The 20,485-nt window shown below is 61.5% G+C and overlaps 1 protein-coding gene across 3 annotated transcripts in view; it reads left to right on the top strand.

Annotated features, from left to right (window-relative positions):
- SYT2 (synaptotagmin 2) overlaps positions 1–20,485 on the top strand; it is an 82,936-nt gene that overhangs the window by 41,429 nt on the left and 21,022 nt on the right. The window contains exon 1 of one of the 3 annotated variants that reach the window (XM_059999111.1): positions 6,615–6,735. The exons of the other annotated variants lie outside the window; for them this stretch is intronic. The gene's annotated coding sequence lies outside the window, so the exon portion shown is untranslated. Of the gene's footprint in view, positions 1–6,614; positions 6,736–20,485 lie in introns of those variants that run through there. 3 annotated transcript variants of the gene reach the window in all.

The following is a 20,485-nucleotide window of genomic DNA, read 5'->3' as shown; positions in this document are numbered from 1 at the left end:
GGTCGTCTCCCCTGACCCAACAGCCCTGCTGCCCGTGTGGGTCAAAGCTGGTCCCTTCAGCCCGGCCGGGCCACACGAGTTTTCCTGTCTCCCAGTGCACGTAAAGTTATGTTTACACCATCCTGTGGCCTCTTCAGTGTGTGGTGGCAGGATGTCTGAAAACACAACGTGCATACTGTAATTTAAAAATACTTCGTTGGTAAAAATGCTAACCATCACCTGAGCCTTCAGCTACTCTCGTAGGAACATCAAAGACCACTGCTCACAGATCATAAGTACAACACTAATGAAAAAGGTTGAAATATTCTGAGAATTACCAGATGTGACACAGAGACACAGAGTGAGCAAAGGCTGTTGGAAAAAAGACACCGATGGGCTCGCTCGTCTCGGGGGCTGCACGGACCTTCTGTTAGTGAAAACGCAGAGTCTGCGAAGCACAGTAAAGGGAGAGGGCCTGTGTGTGAAACCCCCCCCCCCCCCCCCCCCCCCCCCCCCCCCGGCTCTGCCCGGTGCCTCCGCCTCCATGCTTGTCAGCACTCGTTGCCCGCGCCCTGGCTGAGCACCTCCCCTTCCCAGGGAGTTCCCATGGCTCCGCCCCCTCGAGGCACCCTCCTCCCGGTCCAGGCCTCCAGGTGGACAGCTGCCCTGAGCCCGTGTCCCTTGCTCCATCCTGATGCAGACCCTCACGGGCAGGGGTTGTGTCCCAGCTCTGTCGGACTGCTGTTTACACACCCCCAGTCACAGGAGTCAGTTATCCTGGCTTCCCGAACTCTCTGGGAAGATCCTCCGAGCTCAGACCCAATTCCTTTTCCTCTTGGGGGTCTCTCCCAAACTCGGTGGCCTGCATGTCTGGCCTGAGTCCGGAGAGACCTTGGAATCGCTCCCATGCCTGGGAGAAGCCTGTGTGGGAGTGGCCTTTTGCGCAGCGGGGGCTGGAACTGGGTTTATGGCCGCCGGTGGTCCTGGGCATGTGGGAGTGGCCTTTTGCGAAGGGGGGGCTGGAACTGGATTTGTGGCCGCCGGTGGTCCTGGGCGTGTGGGAGTGGCCTTTTGCGCAGGGGGGCTGGAACTGGGTTTATGACCGCCGGTGGTCCTGGGCAGGGGGAGTGGCCTTTTGCGAAGGGGGGGCTGGAAATGGGTTTATGGCCGCCGGTGGTCCTGGGCGTGTGGGAGTGGCCTTTTGCGCAGGGGGGGCTGGAACTGGGTTTATGGCCGCGGGTGGTCCTGGGCAGGGGGAGTGGCCTTTTGCGCAGCGGAGGCTGGAACTGGGTTTATGGCCGCCGGTGGTCCTGGGCAGGGGGAGTGGCCTTCTGCGCAGCGGGGGCTGGAACTGGGCTTATGGCCGCCGGTGGTCCTGGGCAGGGGGACCTGAACCCTGGCTCTGGCACTTCCCAGCTACGGGAACTGGGCAAATCCTTTGCATTTTTGAGCTTCGGTTTTCTCAGCTGTGAGCTGGGGACAAACACCCGTTTTATAAGGTAGCTGTAAGGATTAGGTAGGACCCAAGTGCCCACACCCCGTCCAGCTTACAGTTAGGAATGAGGGGCCTAATATCGATCAGCGAAGCAGGTGGCGGAGGCGGGCAGGGTGCAGCCTCTGAGCAGAACATCAGAGCTCATACCCTGCGTCTTCTGCTCCCTTGCTGTGCGACCTTGGGCAGGTTGCCGTGTGACCTCTGTCTGCCTCTGTAAAATGGGAATAAGAAACATTAAGCACACACTCGGTGTGTCTCCTGTCATCACCATCTCAGAACCCGAACCTGTCCACCTGCTCCTCCAGGAAACCTCCCCACCCCCGCCGGCCTCACCTGGCCAGCGTCCCAGGAGCCTCCGCAGGCTGCCCGGCGGGGCGCCTCTCTGCTGGGCGGCCGCTTGTCCACTTGCGGCTGGGCTGTCTCGTGCCCCCCGAGACATTCTCACTCTTTCAGAGAGCGAATGAGAACACTCAGGGGTGAAATGCTCCTTTCGGGGGTAGGTATCCCAGCAGGTGGCCGGGGCCCTGCCCTGCTTCCCAGGTCACCGGGTCAGAGGAGGTCAAGGGCCAGCCACTCTCCCCCTGCTGTCGGGCCCCTCCCTCGGGCCCTCAAGCCCTGTCGTGGGGTCTGGCTCACTGTCAGCTGCATTCCTTCTCTCTGACCATTTCTTCATCCGAGACCCCCATTTAACGGGTGGCAGATACGCCACCCGTGCCTGGAGCCCAGCTGTAGACGCAGTTTGTTTCCCCAGGTGCCGCTCGTTAGCCCCACATCAAGTGGATGCAAATAAATTCTCGGATCAGGGGTGTCAGCAGACTCCTCAGGTTTGACGTGGCCCATCCTGCACCCCTTGTGTCACGACATACGAACCGCCTGGCACGTGGAAAGGCACTCGGTAAACAGGAGCTGCTTTTCTGTCTACCCATCTGTAGAGATAATATAAAAAAGAGCTAACATTTACTGGGCACCCGTCACATCCCAGACACTGTTCTAAGTTTTTTAATGTTTTTTTACTCATGCAATATTCACAGTGATTGTATGAGGCACAAACAATTTTTGTCCTCATTTTACAGAGGAGGCACAGAGAGGTTAAGTAACCTGCCTAAAGTCACACAGCTGCTAAGCGGCAGAGCCAGGGTTCACTCCCAACGTCTGGCTGCAGAGCCTATGTTCTTAACCCCGACAGCATCCACCATGTGGCCGGGACGGCAGTGAGGGTCCCGTCCTTCAAAGTCTGTGGTCCCAGACTGCTGCTTAGATTGTCCAGTGAAGCCCAGGGGGAGGAAGGGAGGAGGGAGGGGGAGGGCCACCGTTAGCACGAGTGGTGGTTACGGCGGTGACTGCAGGATTTAGAAGCTCTTTGCAGAAACCCATTTGCTATAATTCTGGAAGGAAGAGCTGAGGATCATTACTTTGTCTGGACAGGTTTGAAGTGGGGAGGAACTCGGTCAAGAGGCTTTAGAGAGGCCTCTTCTCCCTTCCCTCCCTCCTCCCTCTCCCCTCACTGAGCTGGCCGGGCTGGGGGTTGGGGGAAGTTTCTAGCCAGGCCACCGTGGCTACTTCCCCAGGGGACCAGCTGTGGGGTGTCAGGCCGTAGGGCTGGGGAAGGGCCGTCCACCTCCCTGGCAGCGGCCTTCACGAAGGCCCAGATCAGACAGAAAGGAGGACATGGAAGGGCAACAGGAAGCCAACCCAGGGAGACGGCCAAGGCCCCTGGGGCCCCCTCCTGACTGCCCCCACCCGATCCTGCAGGGCTGGCCTCAGCCCAGGTCTGGGGCAGCTCGGGGGTCTCTGCAGAGGAGGCGCCAAAGGACCCCTCCAGAGGCTGGGGACGCGGATTTCACTGGACGTGGCTTTCGGGGAGATGCTGACGCAGAGTGTGACAGAGGCCACCCTGCCTCCCGGCTCTGCCACCGGGGCTCCACACCCGGGCTGTGCTGGCACCCGAGGCCAATGCAGGGAGAAAGCAGAGAACCCGGCTGCCAGCACTGGAGAGGCCAGGCCTGGGCGGGGAAGGAAGGAGTGGCTGCAGCCGCTCTCCGCTCATCCCGGAAGCCGGGGGCCGACGTTAGGGTTCAGGAGCGGCTAAGTGAGAGGGGGCTGGGGGTCAAGGAGAGCAGATATATTTGGTCCCTGGGGAGAAGGCTGGCAGTAGAGCGACGTGTCCACCCTCTGTTCCTTCTTTACCAGCAGAAGCTGACACCGTGCGCCAGCCACGGCATCGCGCTGGTCTCTGTACGTACATCACTCCTTGAATCCCCACAGTAACTCTGATTTAGAAGTAGAGTTAGAATCCCTGTGGTGCAGGTGAGAAACCGAGGCTTAGAGTGGTTGCCCAAGATCACACAGCATCCGAGCGGCAGTGCCAGGATTCCAGCCTCAGAACCGCTAAGATTTATTGAGGTCCTTCCCACCTGGAGCTCACGGTCTGGGGACGGGGAGATAAGAACAAGAACAGGCGACAGGTGCTGCAGAGGAGAAGCATGGTGCAGGGGAGGAGGCGTCAGGGAAAGACTGGCAGGATGAAGGGGGTGGTGGGTGACAGTGTGGGTGGAGGGGACAGCGTGGCCAGAGGTTCTGTGTGTGGCAGGAAAGAGCACAGCCCTTTAAGGACCTGCAAGGGGATCAGTGCAGCTGGAGCACAGAAGGCAAGCGTGGCAGTGCCAGGTGAGGCTGGGGGCTGGGTAAGGGCCACATCTAGTGATGTGCACCGGAAGCCGACGGGGGAAGACAGGGTAGCAGGGGCAATGGCGGGGGGGAGGTAAGGAGCCCCCGGGAGGAAGAGGCGCAGCTATAGCTGTGCACTAGCCTGTGTGGACCAGGGGAGGGCCAGTATGTGGGGTCACGGGACCCGACTCCGTGCCTCACTCGGCACGGAGACAGGACCTTGGGAAGCCTTTGGGCACTTCCTGTGCCACAGTGGAGGGAAAACCTGTCCCGTCCTTGCCTCGCTGCCTCTGGGATTGTTGAAAAGACTCAAGTGAAATCAAGGCTGTAAGCCGTTTTCACCGCCGCCCCCCCCCACGCCCCGGGAGAGGGGTCCTCTGGTGCTTGAGAGGCTCCAAGCTGCCTCTTTTCAAGGGGCCTCGGTGCTCCCACCTCCCCGTCTAGATCCCGGCCCTGCCTGTGCACATGTCACCTGACCCTTCAGAACCCCAGCCCCCAGCAGAAGGGTGCAGTGGAGGGAGCGCAAACCTCAAACACAGGTACCCTCCGGAGGAGCAGACAGCCCTGCCCAAATGCTTTGTTTTCCCATCATGAGACCATTTTATCAATTCTTGGACCATTTTACTGGAGGCAGCTTTGAGTGAGGCTCAGGGATCTTTTGATCCATTTTACCAGAGGGAGCCATGAGGGCCATTTCATCCATCCCCCTGCACCCAGCAGCATGATTGTCCAATCATTGAGCCACAGGCTTTCTAATCAAGCAGGATGGCATCCCGGGACCCTGGGCATCAGGAAATCCCAGTGTCCGACCTGAGTCCAGCGGCAAAAGATGCTTTTGTGGGATTTCAAAGGAGAAGCATTTCCTTCTCCAGGGAGAAGCAGAAGAGGGACAGCCAGGTGACAGGTCCCCCTTCAGTGTGGGAGACCCGCAGCTGGGGTGTGGGGTGTGGAGAGGTGGGGGGAACCCCCTGGTGTCCTCCTGCGGAACAGCTGACCTTGAGCCCTTGACCCTCAGGAGGAATGGTGAGGGGTCAGCAGCACTGACTAGAGGGTCTCGGGCATCAGTCCTGTCCCCCTCTTCCCGCCCACGTGCCCCTCAGCCAGGTATGCGGGTGGCACACGCCCTCTGCCACGCTGGCAGCCTGGAAACGCCGAGTCAGCGTTTTCTGCAGACCAGGGTCCGTGCCTGGCTGGCTCTAAAGGGAGGCTGCAGCCCAGCGAGAGCAGCGGTGCCGCCGCCGCACTGCAGTGGCCCGGCTCCCAGCGATGTGGCTGGCGGGCTGGGGACGCAGGGAGGAGGGAGACAAGGGGGGTTGCAGGTACCAGGAATTCCAGGGGTTCCTTGCTCTGACTCCGCGGAGATGAGGAGCCCCGAAGCCTGAGTAAGGCCTCCCCCAACACACAGGATTTGGGGGTGTCACTTCCTGGGTCGAACCCCAAACTTGATCCAGGATTCTGAGTATGCAGACCGGGAGCAACCGGGGAGGAGCTGCTGAGAGCGGAGGGGAGGGGGGAAGGTGGGGATGGGGGCCGCCTGGCGCCAGCGTTAAGTGCTGCGCGGCTGAACTGGGGTCCTGAGATCTGGGCGGTGGGCGCTGAGGGCCCAGTGTGGGGTTCAGGAGTGAGACCAAGGCACAGAGGCGACCCCGGGCTGGCGTCCTCCCTGCCCGTCCCGCCTTGTGGGTGTGGGGAGTACCTGCCTCTGTTCAGGGGGCCCAGGCCTCGCCTCCTCGAGAGGGAGAAGCGGTGGGTTCTCATGAGGGAGCCGGTCCGGGATCCTGTGCCCCAGGCGCTTCCTCCTCCCCCGCAGGGCCCCTCCGCCCGCGTTCTCTCCTCCCCGAGACGCGGGGGGCGCGGGGGGGAGAGCCCTGGGCACCAGTCGGGACTCCGTGCTCGGACGGGTGCGGGGGTGCTGGGCCGGGGCTGTCGGGGCTCTTGGGCCCGACGCCCCGCCTCCCCCGCCCCTTTTGTCTCCACCGCTCCTCTTCGCCTCCCTCCCTTTTCTTTTCTTCCTCGACTCAGGAAAACCTTCATCCGTAGCCCCCGAAGCAAATCGGCTCCCTCCCACCCGTTAGCTGGTTCCCGATCGCGGGGAGGCCCCCCGCCCGCCGTCCTTCCCAGCCAATCCCCAAGCCCGTGGGTGGCGGGGTGCTGGGGGGAGTGTCGCAGGGGGCGCGCGGCGGGCGGGAGCGCCTCCGCAGCGACGGGCTCCCCGAGGGGCTCTGGGGTCGCGCGGCCGGCCCCGCTCACCGCAAACTTCTCCCCCTCCCCGCCCGCGCCCCCGCCTCCTGCCAGCCACCGCCCCGGCCCGAGAGGGGGCAGGATCGCGGGGCGGGGACCTGCGCTACGGCCGGCGGGGGTCGCCCTCGGAGGCTCGGCCCGCGCCGCGTGCTGGCGGATGTGAGGAGCATCTGATTGGCCGGCGGGCGCGGGGCAGGTGTTACTACTGCGGCGCGCGAGGGAGCGGGCGGGCGGAGCGGAGCCGCAGCGGCCGGGCACCGGGAAGGCGGAGAGGGGCCTGGACTCCGGGAGCGCGGCGTCCTGCCCGCTGCCCTCGCCGAGAGCTCGGGCTCACCGCGCCGGAACGTCCCCGGGTAAGAGCGGCCGGGCGGGGCGGCCGGGGCCGGGGGCGCGGGCGGATGCAGGCGCCCACCTGGGACGCCCGGACTCTGGGCTCGGCGCTCGCGGCGGATGAACCGGGTGCGGGACGGGGCTCCGGGAGTCCGCTTGCGCCGGAATTACCCTGATGGTCCCTGGGGAGGTGTCCTGAATTATCCCAGGAGCCCCTCTCCGAGAGCCGCGGGAAGGGCGCCGCGGGGGGCGGATGGAGTGGGTGCGCGTTGGAGAGTGAGTGCGGGCGCGGGACCCCCGCGGAGACGGTGAGGGAGCGGGGCGCGCCGGGGACCTGGCGGAGCACGGAGCTCGCTTCCTTTCCGCGCCCCCCGCCAGGCCGCGGCCGTCCGGGCCGGGGATGGGCGGCGGCGTCTTCCGCCCCTTCCTCTCCACGAAACTTTTTCATGCACGAGCCAGCGCGCTGCCCGGTGCATCGGGGGAAGCAAGGACCCCAGGATCCTGGCAAGCGGCGGAGCTTGGAGAGATCAAGGAGGGGGTGGGGAAGGAGCAGCAGGGCAGTAGGAGAGCAGGCTCTACTCATTCTGCTGTGTGACCTTGGACGAGCTGCTGCACATCTCTGATCTCCGGGTGATGGGGTGCGTGGTGCCCCAGTGGGGAGCGGGGACGTGTGGGGGCAGGGCAGTGGGTGAACAAGCCCACGGGCGCACCTGCCGGGCCTGGGCGCTTAGAAATGAGTCGTCTTTGTTCTCCCACCTGTCTGCGGCAGCTCAGCGCTCCCTTCCTGAGGGCGGCGCGGGTGGGGGGTGCGGTGTGGAGCTGCGCTCGCAGCGTGCCTGGGGGGAGTCGGGAAGCTTCCATACCAACCCCGCCTATGACCTTGGACGGCTCACTTATCCCTCTGGGCCTCAGTATCCTCATCTGGAAAATGGGGGTTTGGAGTTCATGGTGTCTGAAGTCCCCCTCAGTCCTGGCCCGCCCGCAGGTGAGGTGAGCTCAGCACATCCCTTCTGTGACCTAGCCTCTGGGGAAACTGTAGCTCCCTTCTCCAACAAGGCAGCAGGGCTGTGAGACTCAGAATCTCCCACACCGCCCACCCTCTTTGTAGGGGCAAGGCCTCTCCTGGAGAAAAGTCCCAGTGCTGGACAGGAGGCCTGTGGGTTCAGGGGGTGTCAGGGGCCTCCCAAGGTCACGCTTGTGTCCAGGATGAGGTGGAGGTTCTGAAAGGTCTGCACCGTGATGGCCCGTAGCACCCCTCCGTGCACCTCGCTGCCCTTGCCGGGAGAGTCTAACCTGACGCCTCCTGGGGGTGCCTCTGGCTCTGCTCCAGTCGAGATGCGCAGTAGCTTCTCACTGAGCCTCAGGGTGCTGTGGTGAGGGTCCTGGTTTAAGATAGGAGGCCTGAGTCTGATTCCAGGTGCTGCCTCCCATTTGTGTGACCTTGTGTGACCTCGGGCAAGCCCGTTTCTTGCTCTCCTCGCCTATACATGGAAGGGGTTGAACTAGGTGGCTCCCCGGGACCCTCCCAGCCCTGCAGTCCTGTGGCTGCAGTTCTGGGCTGGAGTCTGATCGTAAGAAGTGGGCTTGGCTGGGTGGTGGGGCAGGTGGCCCTGGAATTCCCAGTGCACATCTGTCTGCAGAGTGGAGACAGCTGGAGAGAATTACTCGGTACGAGTGGGCCACTCGGTATGAGTGCGCGCCCCCGCCATGCGTCCTCGGGAAGCCCGGGCTCACTGGTTAGTGGCTGCGTGACCTTGAGCAAGTTACTCTATGTCTCTGAGCTTCAGTTAGTTGTCGGACAAAATGGTAACAGCTGTGGTGTTTTAGGTTGGCGTGAGAAGTAAATGAGAAACACATGTACGACGCTTAGTCCCGTGCGGAGCCTTCCAAGTCCCGAGCCCGCAGCTACTGCCAATGAGAAATATGAAGACCTGCGGGGAGCGGGGCCAGAGGCCGGAGGTGGGGGTGGGGATGGACTGGCGGTGTGATCTCCCTGCAGCTTCCAGAGCGTCTCTGCAGAATGGCGGCAGCGGCGCTGCCTGCCTCTCCCTGTCTCTGTCTCTGTCTCTGTCTCGGATCATTCGCGTGATTCTGCAGCAGAAACTTCACGGGAAAGAAAGAAAATGCTTGACTTCCCTGTAATGTCGCCTCTTTTCTGCTGGTTCCCCCGGCCCCACCTCCTGCCACACCTCCCATCCCTTCTGCGGTTACAAGATGGGCTTCACTCCATCCACCCCCGCCCCCAGCCTTGGAGGAAGGAGCCGACTGGAGCCGAGAGGGGGTGAGGCTGGCCCCCTGGACTGACAGCCAGAGCTCATCTGCACCCAGGGATGCAGCGGGAGAGTGGCAGAGGCACCGGCCGTGCCTGGGGGCGCTCTCGGGACCCTGGGGTGTCAACACGGGTGCGCTGGTGGGTGAGTCGTGGGGTTCCCATGGACTTGCCGTGTGACCTTAGGCAAGTCACACCCCTTGGGCCCCTGTTTTCTCAACTGCAAAGTAAAAGGTTGGTTTAGATGCTCGAAGGGCCTTCTTGCCTGTGACCCTGTGGGGTCTGCCTTTGCTGAGGCTGGGGGCGGGGTGTGTGGGAGGTTTGCGGAGTCACGCGGGCACTGCCTCTCACCACCTCTCTGTTAAGGTCCTGCGACAGCCTGCGAGGAGATGATGACATCTCCTCAGCAAGAATGCTGGGGCTTAAGAGCAAAGGCTTTGCAGACAGACAGGTTCAAACTCCTGTCTTGGCTCTTTCCATATTAGCTGTGTGAATTGGGGCAAATTACTTGACGTAACTGAGGCTCAGTTACGTCATCTGTGAAATGGGAACAATGTTACCTACTTCTTAGGATTCTTCTGAAGATTACACGGGAATAATTAATGTAAAACTTCTGGGATGTGGGGAGTTCTTAGTGTGCATTGAGTGCTGCATGAGGAATGGGCTTTTTGAGGTTCTGCATCATCACAGAGGGGACTCAGGCTAGCGGAAGGGCGGGGTGGAGCCCACCGTCCCGCAGGTGTTGCCATGCGCAGCTGCTGAGGAGCCCCACCTTCCACCATCCTGCTCTCACTCGACTCTGCCTGGGGCTTCAGGAGCTGGTTCTCGTCACAGGGCCTTGAGGGGCAGGGGCTGCCGGCGGAGGCCAGTCTGCAGAGAGGAACTGGGAGGCTGACAGAAGCCCCTGGTGACAAGGATACAAGGCAGAGGCCCGACAGCCTCCGCTCAAGGTTAGTGGTGAGGAAAGGGCTGGCAAATAGGGCCTTGGAGAAAAGGCATCACCGCCCACGGGCCACGTGAGGTGAGTGGACCCCAGCCTGGGGCGCCGGAAGGGACCCTGGGGGTCATCTCATTCAGTCTCTGACTTTGATGGTGGGGAAGCTGGGCTCAAAGAGGGGGAGTATCTTGCCCAGTATCACACGGCATCCGAGCACCAGGGACGGGGCTGCACCCGCCCTGTGGACGCTCAGTCCGGTTCCCTTTCCACTCTCCCCGTGAACCACAGAGCAGTTACCTTCCATCTCTTCTAAAATCAGAGCACAGGGTCAGGGGCCTTGACTGAAGCGGAAAGGATGTGAGATCATCAAATCCAACATTCCCAGGTCGCCGGTTAGAACACTGAGGCCCAAGAGAATGCAAGGGTCGGCCTGAGGTCGCCCAGAGCCAGAGACGCATATGCTCTGAGGCCCGAGGTCTGCCAGTGACACCAGCTGCTCCTCTGCTTCTCTTGGGCCTGACAGGCTGCACGGCAGCAGGACAGCCAGACGTGGAAAAACAAACCCCACGGGCTTGGGCAAGGGAGAGAGGACAGAAAGGCAGAAACACTACTTCCAAGACCCAGATTTCCTCTCTTGGCTTTGTCTCTTGGCCTGGCTCTGCCGGCCCTTCTGAGCTGTTCCGTGACAGCCTCCCCGCCCTGTAGAGAGGAGACAATAGCCAGCCCGCTGGCCTCGGTACCATCCCTGACACGAGTGCAAGAAAGTCAATATTTGCCCAGTGGCAAAGGAAGGGAAATCTCGTCCGATTTGGGACGAGAGTGAGGGGAGTGATTCTGCAAGGCGAGGTCGCGGCGCCCAGGGCCTGCGGCGTCAGCACTCGGCTTCTAAGGCAGCCTTTGGACCCACCGTGTTAAATCACCCTTTGTGTGTGTCTCGGAGAGCCTGCACCCCGCCCGCAGCCTGACCCCCGATACATTTCCCTGACTGCTTGCAGCTGGCGCCCGCCCCCCACCCCCACCCCCGCCGGCTCCCTGGAGGAATGGACTCCTGCAGAAAGGCCTCGGAGCAGATGGCCCCCCCGAGCGGGGCTCAGGCTCGCTCCTTATCTGGCCCCTGAGCCCAGGGAAAGATGTGGAAAAAGCCCTTGTGGGGTCAGGAGAGGCTGTGCCTGATTTTTTTGTCCTGCCTTTGTTTTGTTATCTTTTTGTTTTCCTTCTCTGCATCCTGCTTGCTTGTTCTGTGTCCTGAAGTTGGGGAAGGGCCTGCGGGGGAGGAGGGCCAGAGCCCGGAGCCTTTCCTCCACAGAAATGCAGTTCTTGAACCCACGGCAGCTGCCGGCTGCTACGGTGGCTTTTGTGGTCGCCTGGGATCGCTCCTTCACAGGTTAACGAAGGGAGCTTTGGGAAGCAGAACGCGTCCGGGGCGAGGCCCTGGGGCCGCACTGGGCGCGGGAGGGGCTGCGTGCTGTGGGAATCCGCCAGGCGGGAGGCTGTGAGTGGATCCACCAAGCCCCCTTCCTCTCTTGGGAATGCTCTGGCTGTGCTGCCTGCCCCAGAGGGGCCACGCCACGTTCCTGGTGGTCAGGGCTGCCGCCCAAGGCTAACCCCGGTCCCCTGGCCCCCAGACGATCACAGGGCTGGCGGTCCCCGGAGACCGGAGAGCTAGGGCGATCGATGTCCCACGTGGACCTGGGGCAGCGGCAGGGAGACTGAGGGAGGGCCCCCGCCTTCCTCCCGCCTTCCCCACAGCCAGCCCTGCGACCTGGTCCGATCAGCCGTCCGGCAGCAGCAGGGGCAGCCTGCAACCTGTCTGCCGGGACCCCTAGTGCACAGCCCTGGGCGAGAGCGCAGCGCAGAGCGGACTCCCTGCGTCTTCCGGGGCCCTGGCCCGTCGGGGTGGGGTGTGAGGGCCTGGCACGTCACAGGTGCCTAGCACCGCCACCCAGGCGCCAGGCGTCTTGTCCGGATCCCACCTCCTGCAGGGCTGTAACTAAGTTACTGAAACACTGGTCGCCTCAGTTTCCTCATCTTTAAAGTGGAAATGAAATAGTGTGTACGCCGTACGGTAGTGAGGATTCAGCGTGTTAATATTTATGTGAAGCTCTGAGAACGGTGAGAGTATGAAGATTTCGCTGTTGTTATTGTGGTGCTTCTTCAAACCGGAGGGACACTTGGTAGATAGAGAAGCAGCGTGGGAGCCTGGAGGGGGGGGCGGTGAGGCAAGGCGGTGACGGTATTTGGCCAGAAGGACCTGGCATCCAGTGATTTCGCTGTGCAGTTACCGCGCGTGGCCCCGGGCAAGCTGCGTCTTCCTGCCCCTGGACCTCAGTTGTCCCCTCTGAAAGGTGGAGAAGGGTGACCGCCTCCCTCGCGTCCCCCAGGGTGCCCTGGATGACGGTCTGAGGCGCTGGCCTCCTCCCGTCTCACCTCTGACCCAGGCGGGCTTCCTGGTGGAGGCTCTGGCCGGTTGCGCTGCCTACAAACAGCCCCAGCCCCAGTGCGGCGCTCTCCCCACAAGGGCACGCGGGTGCTGGGTGGCTCCGGGCTGAGCCCGCCCTCTCCCAGCGTCTGCACCTCCTCGGTCGGCATGCTCCGGGCAGGAGTGTTTCTGGACGTGGTCCCCGGTTGTACAAGCAGAGAGTTGGGGGCACGTCTCCTTCGAGCTGGGACACCAGGTTGGTGACCCTGAGATGGGCGGGGGGCCCTTCCTCCTCCCCCGCGGCCAGGCTGCGTGCAGTGCCAGGAGGCGGGGGTGGGGCAGACGGTGGCTCGAGGCAGGTCCAGGGCCCTGGTGGACGGCACCCTTGTCCCCTCCCTCGCCTGCCGCCTTCCCTCCTGCCTGCTGACGGTATTGGGCAGGTGATTAGGCCAAGAGCCTCTGCTGAGGACGGGAAGTGACAGGCTGCAGGCGCCCAGGCCACCAGCTGAGTGGCGCCCACTGCCCCGTAGCCCTCTGGCTGGTCATCAGGGTGAGGGGCAGGTATGGAGAGGAGAGGCTCCTTTAAGTCTTCGGAGCTACTCAGGGCCTTGGAAATGTCGCCTCCTCAAAGCCTCTTCCCAAATATCATTTTCCAGGAGCCCTGACCTTGCTTTGCCAAGGTCACCTCCAGGGTCACCTCGAAAGCGAGCACAGCCCCCAGAGCCCACTGCGTTTCGTCCGCCCCCCCACCCCGGCTTCCTAAAGAAGGTGTGGGACTTTGGCTGGAGTGTAGGGTCCTGGTCGGGTGCCTGTCTCCTCTGACCTTGGCCATGACCTTAGATCCCATGGAAAGTCCTCCCTCAGGAAGCTGGAGGTGTGATGAGAGAGCTGGGAAGACTTCCTGAGGGGCTCCGTGGGAGAGGAGTGAAGGCTTTTCCCAAGGTGTTTGGGAGTCAGGCTGGATTCGGGCTCGGGAGAAGCTTCCGGAAAGAGCCCCAGACTCGGAGTTCAGTACCACAGAGTCCAGAGTCAGACCCTATAGCCGCCTGCCCAGGCTGCGGGCCGATGCTCGAGCTCTCTGAACCCATCACCCTCCTCAAAACTGTGGTCGAAGCCCCTTACCTTACAGGGGTTGGTAGATTTTTTACTTTTAAAAACGGCCTTGCTGGGATCTAATTTACGCACTGTACGGGCCACTCAGCCGCAGCGCACAGTTCAGTGGGTCTCGTGCAGTTACGGTCGCGCATCCACCACCACCACCCAACTTCAGAACGTTTCTCACCCAAAAGAAAAAGGGTAAGCGTTAGTGGTCACTCCTGTTCTCCTTTTCCCCAACCTCCAGCCAACGGATAATTTGTCTTGCGTCTCTGTCAGTCTGTCTCCCCGGACGTTTCACGTAAATAGAATCGTTCATTACGTGGTCTTTTGTGACTTGCTTCTTTCACTTGCATATATTTTCAAGGTCCAACCACATCGCCTCATGTATCAGTCCTTCATTCCTTTGAATGGCTGAATAATACTCCGTTGCAGGGAGAGACCGCAGTGTACTTATCCATGCATCTGTTAATGGGCGTTTTGGTTGGTTTTTGAGTGCTGTCAATGCTGGTGCTGTGACCATTCGTGTAAAGGTTTTTGACAGGACAAATGTTTTTATTTCTCTTGGGTACGTACCTAGGAGTGGGATTGCTGGGTCAAATGGTATCTAGTCTGCTCTCTGCATCCGTGGGTTCTCCTCCACACCTGAAGATTCAACCAGCTGTAGATTGAAAATATTTGAAAAACATTCCAGACAGTTCCACAAAGCAAAATTTGAATTTGCCACATGCCAGCAACTCTTCGCATAGTATTTACATTGTATTAGGTATCATCAGTAAGCTAGAGAGGAGTTGAAGCCTGCCGGAGGATGCGCTAGGTTATACACGAACACAGCCCTGGTTTATATAAGGGACTTGAGCGTCCTTGCATTTTGAGGGGTCCTGGAAACCACTTTCCATGGAGACTGAGGACAACAGTACTTAAAAAAAAAATTTATTTATATTTTTATTTATTTATTTAGTTGCTCCGGGTCTTAGTTGAGGCAGGCAGGCTTCTTAGTTGCAGCATGCGGACTCTTAGTTGCAGCATGCGTGTGGGATCTAGTTCCCTGACCAGGGATCGAACCCGGGCCCCCTGCATTGGGAGCGCGGAGTCTTACCCACTGCGCCACCAGGAAAGTCCCAACGGCACTTATTTTTAAAGCTGCTGTTTACTGACCCTGTTCTGAGTACTGTATGTGGACAGCCTCCTTCAGTTATCACAGTTCTCCGTGAAGCAGGTACTATTATTATTCCCGTTTTATAGAATAAGGAACCTGGCGCTCAGAGGTTCCAAGGATACTTGCTGGGGAGCCAGGCTTGAACCCGACACGCTGGCCTGAGTGCGTGGGAGTGTTCCCTGCCCACCACGTGGCTCTCCTGGGAGGTGGCCAGACCCCTGCATCCTCTGTCCCCGGGTGCAGTTTTAGGGGCTCCTGTGTCCCCCCAGTATGGAAAGCCTCCCACATGCTCTTAAGAGGCAGAGAGGACCTTCCACCTGGGGTGAGGGCGAGGGAGGCATCCCAGCTCTGACTCCCCTCCTGACTTGGAAAGAGATTTCTCTTCTCTGGGCCTCATTTCCTGCTGTGCAGCAGGGGCTGGGGTACCAGATCCTGGGCTTCCTTCCAGGTCGTACCTCCCGTGGAGATTCTGCGCAGTCTTCCCAGCAATGCTTCTCCCACCTAGTGTGCCGACCAGCCAGGTGGGGGCTGAGTGCGGGGGCGGGAGGAGGGGGCACCCCAGCCGGCTTCTGAGGCTCGGCCCTCCTTTCTGGGCTGGGCCCGTTTGTGGGAAGGTGCTGTGCACACGGTAGGTGCCCAGTGTGTGCTGGCCGACTCCGAGTCAGCCGGCCACGTCTGGCGACACCGGGAGAGGCAGCAGCGGCCGCTGTGCATCTTCCTTCTGCATGTCCGCGTCCTGCAGCCTTTCCCGGCCCTCCCTCCGCTCCGCATTCCCACTTCCAGAACCTGCTGGTCAGAGCTCCTCCTGGATCCAGGCGCTGTGTCCCGAGCCTTTAACCCGCAGAGGGACCAGCGGCGCCTCTGGGGAAATGCCTTCTGCGAGCTGGCAGGTGGCGGTGAAGGGTGCGAGTGGCGGTCTCCTCCAGAAGCCTGCGCGCCGGATGGAGAGGATGGGCTTCTGTGGCGGCCCAGACCCGGGGGACCACCGGAGTGTCTCTGGGCAGGCGGCTGGCGTGTCCCTGGGTCTCGGCTCTTTGCCTGCCTGAGGCCGGGGCAGTCCTGCAGGCCTGGCCTGCCTGCCCCGCAGCTCTTTCCACTGAGTGTGTCCAGTCTCCAGGGTGGCCTTTCCCGCCTGTAGTTGCTGAGCTCCCCCCCCACGCCGTGCCTGTGCCTCCCACTGTTTTTAAGCTCCGTGGGCCCTTTGTTCTTTTTTTTGGCCGCCACCCAGCTTGCAGGATTTTAGCTCCCCGACCAGGGATCGAACCCGGGCCACGGCAGTGAGAGCGCTGGGTCCTAACCACTGGACCGCCTGCCTGCCCCGATGCGCTCCGACACTCACCTTTCCCCTCACGCACTCGGGGGGCTGGGCCAGGGCTCCCTTTTCTCCTGCCAGCACCCCCTCCACCGTCCCTCCATTGGCAGGAGCCCGGCTGGTCCCCATCTAGTCCAGACTCCGCCCTGTCTTGTGGCCCGCTCCCCACGGGGTGGCAACACGAGACGGAGCCCAGGCCCCAGGGCAGCCACCACCCTACCCTGACCCCTGTTCAAAACCCAGAGATGGCACAGTTCAGACCACCAAGTCAGTAAATGGTGTCATCAGGCTTTATCGGGCATGTGAGGACCGGCTGTGAACTGGGAGCGTTCAAATTCAAAGACTGGCGGGAAGCTCGGGCGGGATGCCCCAGGATGGCGCATCTGGTGCCGGGAGAGCGTTCACCCTTCACCGTGGTCGCCCATTGCAGCAAGGTTTCCAGACACCAGGGGACTGGTCGAAAGTGACAGCAGGTACACGGCAGTACAGACAGGCACACAAAGTTTTTGGGTTGTCTGTGCATCTGAAAGTTACGTTTACACCAGACTGCAGCCTTTTAAGTGCGCAATAGCGTCATCTCTGTAAAAACAACATACGTGCCTTGATTACAAAACACTTTATTGCTAAAAGATGCCCAAACACCTGCCCTCGTAGCATCAGAGATCACTGCTCGCGAATCCCCTCAGCAAATATAATAACGAAAGTTTGGAATATTGTGCAAATTCGCAAAATGTGACACAGACACAAGCGAGCAAGGCTTTCAGGAAAATGGTGCTGATGGACGCGCTCCGCGTGGGGCTGCAACGACCTTCGGTTTGTGAAACGCACGCTATCTGCGAAGCACGGTAGGGTGCCGTGTGTCTTTGTCTCCTGCGGCCTTTAGGGCGATGGCTTGTTTCTTTTATGATTGTCAGAGGCATTTACAAGAAGTAACCTGGGTTAAGGTTTGCTTATGTTCATGAAATAAGCTAGATTTACTTTTGCTTACGTGGCTTAAATGGTTTTGTCTGCTCAGGGAATTTCTGAAGTCTAGTCTCTGTTTTGTATTTAATTTTAACACCGCCAGGCTGTCCCTGCAAGAGTAGTGATGTTATAAAGAGAACCGTTGGGCTCCCCAAAAACTGGGTGGCAGCTTCCTCCTGAGGACAAGCTGCTTGGGGAACCGGCCACTTGGCAGTAGGGGTGGGATGGAGGTGTCAGGGATTTAGAGATGTGAAGGGTTAGAAAGGGGGCCTTGAAATTCATCTAGGCCAACACTGTGTCGCTCCCTGGCTCATGCCAGTAGTGGTCTATCCTCAGCTTGAATACCCCCAATGACAGGGCACTCATTACCTTACAAAACCAACGTCCCGTCAGGATTTCGGCAAGTGCTGGGGCAGAGATTCTCCCCTCACTCTGAGCCTGAATCTGTGCTCCCGCACCGTGAAGCGGGGGGCCTCTGGGGAAGGTCAGGCCCCCAGCCCTTGGTGCTGCTGGAGTTGCAGGAGAAGCAGAGGAAGCCGCAGGGCAGTGTCTGGGCCGGGAGAGGCGTGGTGGGATCCTTCCCTCCACGGGGACCTTGCTCGGGGAAGGGGCCACCACGAAGAGCGAGATGCTGTTAGGAGAGACCGCGTTGGGTGCCTGGAGCGTGTGGGACAGAAAGCTAGAAATACGGAAACGGCAGACACCCCAGGTCACCAGCTCCAGGGACGCAGTCTGATGGGGGCCACGGCCAGGACTCGGCGATGGCGGGGGCTTCACCTAGTCGGGCCTGCCCTGCTGACCCCCCCGGTTGACTGGGAGCCAGGCCGCGCCTCCCTGACCCTGTGACCTGGGGCAAGTCTCTGCCTCCTGCTGGGTCTCGTGGCCTCGGCCACGGGTGTGCCGTGTGTGGACCCTTGGAGGCGGCGCGGTGGCCGAGCTCTGTGGGGGGCAGTGTTCCCAGCAGTCGCAGGGAGGGGATAGTCCTCCGCCCACCTCCCTTCCCCTCCTCTGCCCGGGCAGGGGGCTGCGGCCCCGTGGCCTTCAGTCCCAGCTGGGCCAGGGCAGTCTCTTCCGCGTGCTTGCAGGTGGCAGGGTAGAGGACGTTCCCGTGAGCGTGCACCTGGAGGCCTCCGTGTCCTGGCCCAGGGGGCTCTGAGCAGCGCGTCCCAGCGGGCGGGGGCAGCGTCCTGCTGTGTCCTCCCCACGTGGGTCAGCTGTCCCCCCTGCCTCCGGGGGTGGTGGCTCTGAGCCCTCCCATCTTGTTCTGTAGTTGTCAATGGCCGTCCCTGCCAGGTCTGTCTCTGGCCTGGAACTGGTCAGCCCCTTCCACGCCTCCCAAACATCCTGACTCTGCGCCTCTTCCAGGAAGCCTCCCGGGTGGTGCTGCTGGTCTCGCTGCCTTTGCCCCATGGTCCCTCAGCCGGAGCCCCTGGCACCACGGGGGCAGCAGGGCTGGGGTGGACCAGACCGGGCTGGGGTGCCGGCCATGCCCCCCAGCTCACGGCTCTTTCTCTCCTGCACATTCTGTCCTCTTCTGATCGAGGTGCACAGAGTGCACGACTGAGGGGTCCGCACTCCTGTGCAGACACCCAAGATGCCCGGAGGCCCCCACGTCCCCTCCCATCACTGCTCTCCACGCTCGCCTGTCACTGCAGCTGAGGTCTCGTTTCCGCAGCCCCCCCCACCCCAGTTCTCCTCTCCCTCGCACCTCCTTTATGGGCCCTGGTACCCAAAGCCCATCCCCGGCTTCCTTCTCCCCGTGACTGTGCTCCTAGTCCCCTTGGCACCTGTGCCAGGGACTTCCAGGGCGTCAGCTGCCGTGCCCCCCGCTCCCAAGCCACACACCTGCCCGCCGGCTGCTGGGCTACACCACCTGGCGGGTTGCTGGCGCGGCGAGGGTTCAGGGGGGATGTCCGGGGCGTCTGGGCGGCCTGGCCTCACCGCGTGCGGTCCTGTCATCTGAGGGTGGACTGGGGCCTAGAGAAGGAGCCGACTCTGCTGCTTCCCTGGGGAGGGTTGGGTCGGACCCCTCCACCCACCCAAAACAACTTGAAAGCTCGAGCAGGCAAGACAGAGCCGGACGGCACGAGTGTCTGGGCAGCTGGAGGTGGGGGAGGGGGGTGGAAGACTTCGCAGTGTCTGGACACAGGTGGGGAACAGCTGGGACAGGGCGACGGCTCAGGAGAGAGGACCTGGCCCAGAGCGGGGCCCCGGAGGGCGGCCGGGCTGGGGCTGGGGCTTCACCGGGAGAGGCCCAGTGTGAGCTTGCCCCGGGCCGTGGCGTGGTGGTCGGGAGAGGCCTTTCTGGCCCTCCCGCTGGGCCGTCTGGGCTGCGGGGCTGACCTCCCGTCCTCGGGGACACTGCTTCCTAGGTTTGCATCCACAGAGTTCTTAGTCGGGACTTTCCAATTGGGATTCTGCTGCATCTTTCCCCTCCTCCGGCCTGTTGGCATTCTGAGGACACGTCTGGCCGTCCTGGTCCCCAGGTCAGGCAGGAGGAAGCTGGCTTCTTCAGGGAGGATAATCGTGTCCTGGGATTCGCACGAGACGGTGAGCTGTCAGGGGTATTGGTGGAAACAGGCATCTCTGTGTGAAGAGTGAAGGGCATGTCTTTTTTTTTTTTTAATTAATTATTTTTATTTTTGGCTGCGTTGGGTCCTTGTTGCTGCGCACGGGCTTTCTCTAGTTGTGGCGAGCGGGGGCTACTCTGTTGCGGTGCGTGGGCTTCTCGTTGCGGTGGCCTCTCGTTGCGGAGCATGGGCTGTAGGCGCACGGGCTTCAGTAGTTGTGGCTCAAGGGCTCAGTAGTTGTGGCTCGTGGGCTCTAGAGCACAGGCTCAGTCGTTGTGGCGCACGGGCTTAGTTGCTCCGCGGCATGTGGGATCTTCCCATACCAGGACTCGAACCCGTGTCCCCTGCACTGGCAGGCAGATTCTCAACCACTGCGCCACCAGGGAAGCCTTGGGCATGTCTTTTCCCCAGGGCCCACCAGGCGTCTGGGAGGAAGGAGGCCCTCGTGGAAATGGGGGGGACAGACTGCATCCTCCTCACTGACTCCCCGCCCCACCGAGGGCAGACAGGGCTCCTGGCTCAGCCCCCGTGCTCAGCCTGGTTGCTCATCTCTGAAGTGGGCGCCAAGCACTGACCTCACGGGGCTGAGCGTGGAGAGAAACGCAACGTGGCCCTCGTGGGGCCTCCCCCTGCCCCCGCCCCGTCCTCCCACAGTGGGACCTGCTGGCTGGGGAAGGAGCCCTGGCGGGGGGGGGGGGGGGGGGGGGGGCTGGGAGCTCAGCGTCCACGCCCTCAGGGAGGCCTCCATTGTGGGGAAGAGGCCCTCCTGCTGCGTGCCCACCAAGGCCTGAGTCTGGATCTGTGGAGCTGCTGAGGGGCTGGCCGCTCAGCAGGGAGCCTGCAGGCACCTGGGGGAGTGAGTGAGAGTGAGGGTCAGGTGGAGGTTGGATTTCCAAACAGTCAGACGTCCAGGGGTCCTTCTCAAGGCTGGACAGGGCAGACGCCGACGCCCTAGGTAATCAGGGAGGTGGTGCTCACGCCTCAACCCCCCGACTCTCTGGAGGCTCTGAGCTGCCCTGCCCCTCCCCAGGAGCGCTTGCTTATCTTCC

Source organism: Delphinus delphis, chromosome 1 (genome assembly GCF_949987515.2).
Source record: "Delphinus delphis chromosome 1, mDelDel1.2, whole genome shotgun sequence".
Classification (NCBI taxonomy): domain Eukaryota; kingdom Metazoa; phylum Chordata; class Mammalia; order Artiodactyla; family Delphinidae; genus Delphinus; species Delphinus delphis.
Note: the sequence above shows the minus strand (reverse complement) of the source record. Positions and strands in the feature narration are given on the sequence as shown.